Source organism: Triticum aestivum, chromosome 3B (genome assembly GCF_018294505.1).
Source record: "Triticum aestivum cultivar Chinese Spring chromosome 3B, IWGSC CS RefSeq v2.1, whole genome shotgun sequence".
Lineage (NCBI taxonomy): Eukaryota > Viridiplantae > Streptophyta > Magnoliopsida > Poales > Poaceae > Triticum > Triticum aestivum.
In genome coordinates, this window is record NC_057801.1 from 253,345,711 (window position 1) to 253,358,632 (window position 12,922).

The window sequence follows — 12,922 nt, forward strand, 5'->3', positions numbered from 1 at the left end:
GGCTGCAACGTTCATGTTGCAGACTTTTCAGACGACGAGTAAGGTGCCTTAGGTCGTGGTCTTATACTCAGTGATGCCGTCGGAGTTGATGGACTCACTTATCTTCCAAGCCTTCCGTGGTTATCGTTATTAGATGGCCTTAAGCCATATTTATTGTAATAAGTTCTCTTTTGAGACATTCGATGTAATAAGTGTGTGATTGCTACTCTGTTATAAATCCTTCGGGTACTGTGTGTGTCAGCATTACTGATCCAGGGATGACACTAATGCACAGAGACTTGACCGTCTGAGGTCTGGTCGCTACACAAAACTACAAATAACTGGAACGAGTGATAGATTTATTATTCTAATAATTTGGTAGTAGCTATACATAAATAATTTATCTGCCAGCAGTAAAAAATATGCCATGCATTATTTACGCAAACCAATATTTTTGGTATAGGGATAGAAAGATATTTCAGCATTCAAATCAATAAGGCTGAAATAATCTAAGAGTATTATCACTACAGAGCAACAATTTATGAACTTGATGTCAGTCATGAGTAATAATATATGGAAATCTATTTTGGAGTGCAAGAGTTCAATTTAGCAGATCTGACACACCAGACATGAATGTGCTTACCTGCTTTGCCATGCGGGCCTAGTTAACTCTCGTTTAGCTACAATCAAAGATAAGATTTGTTAGAACATTCTTGTGGTCAAAACTTATCATCATGCAAACAATGGGCCTATCTATTAGCTGCTTGTAGTGTCAAACATAAAACCGAAAGGCCTTTTACTCCACCTTGCATGAAGAGTTTCTACTCACACATGTGTACTACTAATTAAACAAGAAAAGCTACAGAGGTAAACTGGCTTTTCTCTAATCAGACTCTCTGGACACACCTAGAAGCACAGATAAATACGCTACTGGGCAGAACACATAATCTAATACAGTATAACACTGACTAAGCCTAGGTTTGTGAACAGAGATAAATTCTAAAACAGTATGGTAGGCCAGAAGGAGGGACCAGAATGCTATATAAAGCACATGCCCAAAGAAACTAAAACTAAGCAGAGCATTGACTGAATAGGTAGCAAAGGCACGTACATCCAAATTCCATAAAAAACCAAAGGAGGTATAATCACTAAATTAGGAATCTAATTAACATAGTAAACAAACCTAGATTAAACAGCCTAACTCAAATGGACAAGAATAAATTGAAGCCTACATGCCTCAATATCACAACAGAGGACGAGCAGGACCAACCGACTAATCAGCAAACTATTGGTATAAAGCCAAAAATAAATAGTAAACAAAACAAAGAAAAGAACAAAAGCACCAAGAATCATGTGCAAATGAACAAAAAACCGAGGGCCTAGCATGATCCAGACAAGGAACAAGAAGCACACACCTATAATCCAGGAAAAAACAATTAAGGAAGATAGGACTCAACATAAATCCAACCAGGAAATAATACCCTTTGCCTTTCATTGGCTAGCCTGCACACACTAGACTGAATCTAGCAGCATACGCAAATAGAAAAGACAAGGAATATACACTACTTCACAAACGTAACCCTAGGTCTGGAAAAGAAGAGAAGCACAAAGAAGGAGAAGAAAAGCAATCGACCTGTACATCCCTGGATGAAGACGCAGGCTGGCACAGATCGACCAAGGAACTGACGAGAAGAACGAGTACCTGCACATGATGGATCAATCCGCAGCAAATTCAGAGACAAAATCACGGTTAAGCTGCTGGGAATGACCAAGAACGGGGCAAAATAAATGCCTGCCCACAAATTGGTCAATGCACCATCAGATCTAGCACACTGACGGCAAGAACAAGGGATACCGGGGTCGCACAGCGAATCCATCACAGTTGACGCCAAGACCAACCTTGAGAACGAGTGGGCCATCTTCTTCCTCCCACATGGCCTCATGTTCCTCTCCCAGCTGCTTCCTCGTCGAGCTCGAGCTCATCCATGGCCGTCGCCGCGCTCACCAATGAGCCGCCGAGCCCAAATCTTGCGCCCTCCTCGACCACAACACTGGATCTGGCACACTGGATCTGGCACCGGTATGAGTCGCTCGACGGGGCAGGGGGTTGGAACTAGACTGCGGCGGGGCAGGGAGGCGCGGGCGGGTCTAGGGTTTGGAGGGAGGAAGATAGGCGAGGTGGCATGAAGAGGAGCGCGCCTCTCGACCCCGACACTGGATCCGGCACGAGCATGACCCGCTCGACGGGGCAGGGGGCTGGAACTGGACAACGCCGGGGCGGGGAGGTGCGGTGGGTCTAGGGTTTGGAGGGGGGAGAGAGGCGAGGCGACAGGGAGAGGAGAGGGCGCGGCGCGAGTGCAGGCCTGCAGGGGGAGCGACGACCAGGCGCTTACCCCCTACTGATATTTGATATTTTCCCAACCTCGTGAAGTGACGAAAATGCCCTCGGTGGGCACTGGGAATTAAAGGCAGTGGCATCCCGGTTCTAACACTATTCATTGCAATAGTGTTTCAATCTGATCCGACGACTGAGGTGATTTCTGAGGAAGATCCGACAACCCAGATCACATCAAGCAATCGAAATGGACGACCAGATGCTCCAAATCGCTGAGAGCGCTCGGGGCTCCCCTCCGTTCTTGTTTCTGGATTGGTTGATAGTTTTGGATTTCACAATTTCGTGACAACTTATCATATTGTAATATAATTAATGATCTGAGTTGCTCTAGAAAGTTACAACAGTATGAAGATAGTTCAATATGTCACATCTTTGTGAGAATAAAATTTAAAGTGTTGTGTTGTGAAATGAAGTGAAGTGTTGACACTGAGGATAATACGAGTGAAGTGTTGCGAAATGGGGTATCCTGTTCACGGGGATGAGTGTATGCGTTTGTGCTAAAAAATAGGGTATAGTGTCTTGGCGATTGAATGCACCTGGTCAGTTTAGTATCTCAAACCGGGGCCACTTAAAACATATACCCATCAATTATAAGATGTAAGACACCCATATATGTCAACAATCTAGTTAGATCAATAATTAGAGAAATAATGTATGGACTACGTGTTATAAAATCGTGGCACTGAATATTCATATTCGAACTCCTTTTACAATAATATCATGTTTAAGTCACATAACTCATATTTCATATAGAAAAGTATGTTTTTCTTAACTCTATGCATTCGGTTTATATGGTTTGGTTTATACGGTTTTCTGGTGTTACGGTATTGATACTATGATAAATACGATATGAAATTAGAATACGGCTCGATTTCGGTATGGTTCGGTAAATGCCATAATAACCAAAGTTGACTTGGATATGAAAATGGCATAGTATTTTATCTTACAAATTTATGGCTTCAAACATATACTTTTTTACAAACAGTATATAACTACATATAAGTATATATGGATGCATGGATTCATGCCTTGATGGTTGTTCGTGCATGCAAATGTGCAATGTATACCTCGCTTCTGTTTATGAACGTGCTTAGCATTTTTTTATAGAAAAATAACCACGTTACATAAAAATGGACGCGCTTAGTAAGGAATCTGATTCATGTACAAAAACTATTACTATGTTACAAGATCTTTTGGGCTTTAGTATGGCGTTTGCTTATGAAGTATAAATATAATTTTTACTTCAGTTTAGTTGGTTAACCGTTTGTTTTTGCGGTATATACCAAAAATATGAAAATTCAAAATGGTAAGGGAATTTCATACCATACCAGAAACCAACCATAAAAATGATTCTGTTCGGTTTATTTCGGTATAGTTTTCCGATTCGGTTATAAAACACACAAAGTGGATTTTCCTCCATCAACTTGTCATAGAATTTGTTTCTAGTCTCTCCAATTCATTACCAAGCAAAATGACCCTTAGAACTTAAAACACACACACACACATTTATCATCCTCTTCTTGACACAAAGTGTTTCTTTAATGGTGCCACGATTTTTGGTCATCAACCGTTCGACGAAAATTCACCGGGAAAGAGCATGAGAAGGAACAAGATGAGGTCGATGTCAACTTAGACTGCCAAATGTTAGCATGGGTCAATAAATCATTGAGATAACCGCTGCATGAGGGATCAAAAGTGCTCAGTTTTACAAGTCCAAGTATCAATTTGTATAATATTGAAGCTGCGAGACAAAAAATGAACACCACATAGTTGGGAATCTATTTTATAGTTCGATTGTTAGTCAAACTTTGGAGAGGATTTGTTGCACGCAAGTGAGGGGGCACACATGTCTCTGGTGCCCGCCTTTTGTTTTGGATTCCAATTTTCAAAGTTTTATATCTTCTAAATGAAAATTTTAAATTAAGTTTTGTTTTCATATTTGTGTTTTTCGTGATCAGCGCTGTCAAATAAGATCCATTTTGAATATATTTTGATGACTTTTCAAAAACATGTTAAATTGCACTGTCGAAACTTAGCACGAACGACCAATATAAATCAACTATTTTGTCTCTATGACCTACGGAAAAATTTGCTTGAAATTTTTGAAACTGGTTGAAACTTGACAGTGTTAGATGCAAAAAAGTAAGTTTCATCGTTGGAACTTAAAACTTTTTAATGGATTTTGATTTCTACTATGCACTCATGCGAAATTGAACTATTGCGCACATCGCGGGGCAAAACGAGCGGGTGGCAGGACTTGACAGGTGAATGCCCCCGCACTTGTTTGCTGCCCCTGGAAATTTCCGGTCAAACGTAAACCTTAAAATACCAGGACAACTCACATTTTACATAGAAGAGAGTTTATGATGTTCTAGAGGATGACACCGCCGAAGCATCCACATCTGTCCGCTCATAAATTAGATGCTAAAGTAGACAAATCATATACTATCTCTTAGCTTATTTAGTCATATCTACTTTTTTTAGTTGTATTTAGTCATATCTATAAGCACCATCCATATGTTTTCTTTACTCAGCTTAACGTTGACATTAATCATGGTAGTGTTGCTAACCATTTTAGCCTTATCACCACCATCCAGTGGCAATTTTACTAGGAAGCCTTTACCAGGCTTAAGCCTATCATCCAAAAGATACTAACTACCTAGTCAGCTAACCAGTTCATTTAAAAAATATATTGATGTGTTTTAGAGAACGACATTTTGGAGCTCGGCCTCCATGGAGGCCGGATTTTTGAATTTTTTTTTCAAAATTCATACTTTTTGGTTTCGAAAAAGTCTAAAAGAAATTGTACAAGCACATAAGGATGTGATGTGCATCTGTGCAAAATTTCAGAATGAAAAACCTTGAGATGCGAAAAAAAACAAATTCATGGACTTTTGGGATGAATAGTAGCATATGTTGAAAAACCATAGATTTGTGTTTTTTGCGCAGCCCTCATTTCAACGTATTTCGTTTTGAAAATTTATGCACATGTGTGTTATGCCTCCATGTATGTCATGTATATTTTTCAGAATTTTTTTAAAATGTAAAAATATGAATTTTATTGAATTTTGAATTTTTTCCAAAAACCGTCCAAAAGCAACTTTTGGGGTGGTTTTTTACATATAACAGCTGATGTTTTGAGTCTATCCTTCATTGTCATGCTAGATTCGTCCCTGCCACCGCCGTATTCCTTAACACCCATTGATGCTAGTTAATTTCTCTCACCTCTAGCTCAGAAGTGAACGGAACTAATTGTGTGAGTTCTTTCCGAAAATCAAATCAGTGAGTATCACTTCTCTCAGTCCGGCTGCGTTGCATACGCGTGTCCGCGACGCTTGTTGCAAGTTGACACCGAAGAAAGTCAACCAATCCCATCACGAATTCCCCTACTAGTAGTAGCAAAAAAGTAGGAACAACCACCGCCGACAACAGAATCTCGCAGGACTTGACGTGAGAAAGAAGAAACGCGCGTGCGGAAGAGAGCACAGAGCAGCAGCAGCGTAGTGGCATTTTCAGCGTGGTGCACGTGCACGCTTTTGCCTTTTCTGACCGAGTGCGTAACCACCATACCCTACCGGACAATTTCTCCTGCTCATAGTGGTCAAATTTCGTAGCAGCAATCAAAGGAATCGTCAGCGGTCTCCCCTTTTTAAATTAGTGGCTGGGTCATCTGTTTCGGCCCAACCATTTCACATAAATCCTTTTGAGTACCGAAGGATTTTGGTTCAGCTCGTCTGTTCATCCAAAGAGATTTGAGTCGAACAATTGCAGCTGTTGTTTCTGGGATTTCGTAGAAACAAATGCGTGAGATTGCCCGTCCTCTGCTCCTTGATTATTATTATTGGCAGGTGAGAAGTAGTGACGTGGCAGGTGAGAAGTAGTGACGCCATAGTACTTTTCCGTGTCGTGTTGTCCTGAAGAAAAGGAAGCACAGTAAGACGGTACCGGTACGCACAAGGCCACAGCCAGGTCCGTGCCAATCGATCGACTGTTGGCATGGTCAGGTTCAATGCACCGCCAACTCGATAGCGCAAGCACGAGTGGCAGGGCCTGCACCGTGACACGGCACTAAAAACGGACGCGCACTTTATCTGTTTGGGTCATCCAAGCAAACGTTAGTGTCCGTATTTTTATTTGGGTCGGTAAGTACGTCCAATGAGTAACAAACCCAAATCTGCGGACAGCCGTTAAAAAATCTTCATACACACGCAGGCGAAAAATAAGCATAAGTAAACATAAATGGCAGGTCAACTGCCGGTCAAAGTTCACTTAAACATTAGTAAAACTAAAAAACGTTTGCGCCGTCAGCGCGCTGCCCTAAGCGTCGTCGTCCTCCTCCCCGGGGCTGGTGAGGTCGACGAACGCCAACGCCGGCCCAGACAGGGGAAGGCGGTCTCCCATGCAGCACGCGCCGCCTCCTCCGTCGTCTGTCCCGCCGGCGCAGGCTGTCCTGGTGGTGGTGGCTGCACTGCGCTGCACGGACGCGCTCCTTCTCCCTCTCCAGGCGCTCCTCCTCCGCCTCCCGCGCCAAGCGGCGCTCTAGCTCCATCTCCCGCTCGCCGTCGGCGCGCCTTCCATTGTCAGAGGTAGGCGGCTTCCTCCTCCGGCTTCGCCCCAAGCCAAACGGGCGGCGAGTTGACCCACTCGCAGACCAGGCCGGTCTACTGGTAGACCTCTGGCTGGCGCTCCGTGGGCTGCAGCTCGGGCTTCGACTCGGGTAGAAACTTTGACGGTGGCGGCACAGGGGGATGACGCAGTCGCCGGCCGCTGACAGCGCGAGGGCCTCCTCCATGCCGACCAAGTGCGCATCCTCCTCGCGTTGGCTCTCCTCTAGGGCGCGCTGCATGGCGGCCTCCACCGCGGCCTGGTAGGTCGCCTCCGCTTCCTCCTCCTCCGGCAGGACGTCTGGTGGCGGCGGGGGCACGACATGGTCGACGTTGACGCCACGGCAGCGCTCCTCCTCGTGCTCTAGCGCAGACCAACGCTCCCAGTTGTGGGATTCTGGCGCGTAGGCATGCATCGCGCTCTGGTCCGGCGTGAGGAGCTTGTGCCACCGACGAACCTCCTCGCCGTGCGCGGCACCGTGGGAATGGGGATCCTCTGCGGGTCCAGACGCCAGCTATGCGGCAAGCTGACATCTGGGTATTGCAGGGGGCGGCGGTACTGCCAGTGCCACCGCGCTTGGTGGACTGGTATGTACAGCCGCTGCCGCTCCCGCAGTGGCGAGCCACAACGAGCCGGCGGCGGCGGTGGAGGAGGCGTGCGGGAAGAGCTCATGCCGACACTACACTTGCCCTTCCCCTTCCCACTGAAGAACCCCATAGCTAAGCTAGCTGACTAGAGTTTCTTGTCGCTGGCGAGGGAACATGTGTTTCCAGATGGGGACGGTGGTGGAAGTGGATGAGGGCGGCCCTGCCGCACGCTTCCATTAAAAAGGATGGGCACACGATGCTTCCACCCACTGCCAGGCAGGCCCAAAGTAGGTGGGCGCATTTACTATGACTGTAGGCGGAGGTTGGGCGGCCGATATGTGGGGCCTCAGCGGACAACAAGGGGAGGCGCGACGCGTCCGTGTCATGTCCGCGTCGACCCATTTTAGGCCCAAATTAGGCCAGAAATGGGTCTGCGCAGACGCGAAGCAGACGCATTTTGGGAATGGGTCAGAGCGTTGGGCCAGCAGCTTTGTCGGCGACGACCCAAACGGACATGGATAAACGAAATGGGTCGCCGCATTGGAGTTGCTCTTAGAGCTCTTGCATTAGAGAAAATTTTGGCTTGGCATTTGGTGTCCTGCATTGGTTCAACTAATGCAACTAAACAGTGTTTGGTTGCATATACACGAAATATGATAAGAGCTAACACTTACACTTAACACACAGAGTTCCACTAGAGTGCCTTACAACTGCTAGAAGGTGACCGCGGCACCGCGGCCGACACGACGAGTAAGGAGTCGCGGGCGAGCGTTCCTGCCGGCGTCGTGGCGAACTAATTACTTGCGTCCTCGCCGTAGAGAAAGTCCATGCAGAGAAGCTTGGGGTAGAGGACTAAGGAGGAGAAATGCAGTGCCTGTCTGACCATGGAGAATGTGGTGGATGGTTGCCACGACGCCGCGTCCGACACGACGAGCATGGAGTCATGGGCGAGCGACCCCGTCGGTGGTGCGGCGAACTAGCTGCTAACGTCGTCGCCACAGAGAAAGTTCACACGAAGGGATAAATAGCAGGGTGCTGGGAGGGCAGAGGAGGAGAAATGTAGTAAGCGCGCCATGGCAGCGTGCAGTAGGACAAGGGAGAGGAGGACAAAATGAACGAAGCTGGAGATGATTCCAGTGTAGTAGGACGCGGGCAAGGCGGTCAAGAGAAACAACGTCGGCGATGGTGAGAGTGCAACATGGCGCGGGAGAGGAGGCCAAGAGGAACAAGGCCAATGGTGGTGCGAGTGTAGTAGTACACGAGAGAAGGCAGAGAGGCAGCGGCACCGCTTCCAACACGACGAGCATGGTGATACGTCTCCAACGTATCTATAATTTTGATTGTTTCATGCTATTATATTATCTATCTTGGATGTTTTTATATGCATTAATATGTTATTTTATTCTATTTTTGGGACTAACCTATTAACCTAGTGCCCAGTGCCACTTGTTGTTGTTTCCTTGTTTTTGTCTTTTACAAAAAACAATACCAAACGGAACGAAACTTTATAAGGATTTTTCTTGGACCAGAAGACAACTACGAAGCTTCGGGAAGAGGCCAGAAGACCCATGAGGGAGCCACAAACCCTTAGGGCACGCCCCGGGGGGCGCCCCCAACGCTTGTGGGCCCTTCACAAACCTCCTAACCCTAATCTCAGCTCTATAAATACCCAAATATTCCCCTTATGTCAGAGGGCACACCAAAATTACTTTTTCGCCGCCGCAAGCTTCTGTTCTCATGAGATGCCATCTTGTGGCCTTTTCCGGCACTCTGACAGAGGGGGATTCGATCACGGAGGACCTCTACACCAACCTTGCTGCCCTTGAGATGATGTGTGAGTAGTTTGTCACACACCTACGGGTCCATATCTAGTAGCTAGTTGACTTCTTCTCTCCCTTTGATCTTCAATACAATGTTCTCATCGATGTTCTTGGAGATCTATTCGATGTAATCTTCTTTCGCGATGCGTTTGTTGAGATTCGATGAAATGTGTATTTATGATCAGATTATCTATGCATATTATTTGGAGAATTCCTTATGTGGCCTTTTCTTAAAATTTGCTTCCCTATTTGGCCCCAATAAAGTTTTCTTCTCTATTTGACACCCAAAGTACATTTTGTTCCTTATATGACACTTCTGTCCATTTTAAACACTAACGGTAGTTAGTGTGAGGTGAAAAGACCATTTTGCCCCTAGTGCATAGTGTAACTATGCTGGATGTAATTAAAAAAAAGCAATCAGTGCACCCTTGTTTTAGGGATGTTGAACTGAAGCTGCACATGTATATGTATGCTCCAACATTTTGTTGCTTAGGTATCTGGTCTGTGCGTGTAAAGGCCATAGAAAACATCCGTAGAACTTGTACTAGCATCTATGATCAGTATAATACCATATTTTGGTTAGTTAATCACGTTCCAATGTACAGTATTACACAGTCACATACTACTAAATCCTCAAATTAACACATCGTTCTGATTACACATCAGCAGCCATAGACCTCACGCACGTATGGCCGGCAGAAGGACGATGGCAATCGGACACCACGTACATGGGAGGTTACCTTTGTATGTAACGATCGTGTATATGTGCATGTACATATGTACTAGTATTTAGGTTCACGTGGAATCAATTCACCTTCTTGCCTGCCTGCTTGGTGTGTATGTGCCCGTCAACTCCGGCCGAATCAGCTAGCTCTTGTCTCAACGGAACCAAGTTACGTACATGCAGTCTACGGCCGAAAAGTACTCGGCCAGTTTGACCACCGTAACTCATGGCATCAATGTGGAGAAAAATAGTATTGGAGTATACATATACATGCGTAGCATCCGTTGCACATCCCTAAAACATAGGTGAACTCATTGCTTTTTTACGACATACAGGATAGTCACACAATCCATTAGGGGCAAAATGGTATTTTCACTACACACTTACCACCATCAGGGCCTAAAATGGACGGAAGGGTCATATAAGGAACAAAATCTACTTTAGGTGTCAAATAGGCAAGAAAATTTTATTTTGGGCCAAATAGGGAAGCAAATTTTAAGAAAGGGCCAAATAAAGAGTTCTCTCTATTATTTGAGTCTTCTCTGAACTATTTTATGCATGATTAAGATAGCTAATTTCTCTCCGATCTATCAATTTGGTTTGTCCAACTAGATTAGTTTTTCTTGCAATGGGAGAGGTGCTTTGTGATGAGTTCAATATTGCGGTGTCCTCACCCAGTGACAGTAGGGGTAGCGAGGCACGTATTTGAATTGTTGCCATTAAGGATAAGAAGATGGGGGCTTTTACCATATTGATTGGATCTATCCCTCTACATCATGTCATCTTGCTTAAGGTGTTACACCGTTCTTTTTAACTTAATACACTAGATGCATACTGGATAGCGGTCGATGTGTGGAGTAATAATAATAGATGCAGGCAGGAGTCGGTCTACTTGTCACAAACGTGATGCCTATATTCATGATCATTGCCTTAGATATCGTCATAATTTTGCGCTTTTCTATCAATTGCTCAACAATAATTTGTTCACCCACCGTATGTGTTCTTTCAAGAGAAAAGCCTCTAGTGAAAACTATGCCCCCGGGTTTATTTCTCATCATATACTTTTAGATCTATAAAACCAAAAACCCAAAAATACCTTGCTGCAATTTATTTATGTTTACTTTATTTTGCCTTTTACTTATCTTTTGTATCTATCTCTATTAGATCTCACTCTTGCTAGTGACCGTGAAGGGATTGACAACCCCTTTCTCGCATTGTGTGCAAGTGTTTGTTAGTTTGTGCAGGTGCATCTATTGGGACTTGCTTGTACCTCCTACTGGATTGATACCTTGGTTCTTAACCGAGGGAAATACTTATCTCTACTTTGCTGCATCACCCTTTCCTCTTCAAGGGAAAAATCAACGCAAGCTGAAGAAGTAGCAGGAAGAATTTCTGGCGCCATTGCGGGGAGGTTCTACATTAAGCCTACGAAGTACCTATCATAAACTCTCATGTCTTGCAATTACATTATTTGCCATTTGCCTCTCGTTTCCCTCTCCCCCACTTCTAAAATATTTTCAGAAAAACACAAAAATATTTACCTTTTTATTTGCCTTATTTCGTTCGTCTTTTCGTTTGCTTTTTGTTTTCTTGTGTGCTAGATCGCTTGCTTTGAACCTATTATCATGAGTGATTTCTGTATGGCAGAAACGGATGACGGTAGAACTCCTAAAATTGGACGCTCTGCCAATCTGGAAGCTAAAACTTTTGTCTTGGGACAAGGGAATGTTATAGGAAAAGAAACCATCCAAGAGTTCTTTAATTGTGTTGGAACTCTCACCTGTGATGATGTTCCCATACTTAAAAGAACTAAAACTTATGAAGATGCTATTTCAGCTCTTGTTCTTAAACTTGAGAAAAGATTTATTCGCAGTCACCCCACCTTGCAAAGATTGTTTTATGAGCTACCTGCGATAAAGGACCCTAAAGCTAAGAAAATAGCTACCCTTATCCTTATGAATGAGTTTGATGACATAGTACGGGAAGCTAGGGAGATCTTTGATTTTTATGGTATAGAGAAACCGGTAATAGATGGGATCCTCTACAATAGTGATTATGTTTTAAGAACTTTGCTTGGCAATAATCAAATCTTTGATGAGAACCTTACAAAGGCAATCCCTATTTCAGATATGATCCAACAAGTTTTCAATGATGTTAACCAACAATATTCTTGGATTGTAGCCGGTAATCAAAGGGGATATGCTAAGGGACAACTTGATAATGCTAAAATTTCTATGGATGATGTGTTTCGTGTTATATTTTAAAAACCTCCTGACAAAAACACTCTCATGGAAATTAAGACCAAAGATGACAATACTTAGATCTTTGCAATATGCCTAGCTAGGGGCATAAAACAATAGCGCTTGTTGGGAGGCAACCCAATTTTATTTTGTGATTTTTGTTTTTGCTTACGTTTTTCAATAAATAAGCAATATTATTTCTGTATTAATTGTGTTTTAGTGTTTGAGCCAAGTAAGACCTTTGGGATGGTCTATGGTGATAGTTGATTCGATCTTGCTAAAAAACGGAAAATTTTGTGCTCATTGCTGGAATTTAAGAAAATCAAAGAAGAGTGCTTTTGATCTGAATTTTTTACAAAAGATTGATATGTAAGTTTCCCAGGTTTTCCTAATTTTTCATAATTTTTGGAGTTACATAAGTATACATAATTTCCAGATTACTACAAACTGTTCCGTTTTTAACAAATTCTGTTTTTATTGTGTTGTTTGCTTATTTTGATGAATCTATAGGTAGTATCGGGGGGGGGGGGTATGAACCATGGAGAAGTTGTAATATAGTAGATATAACACCA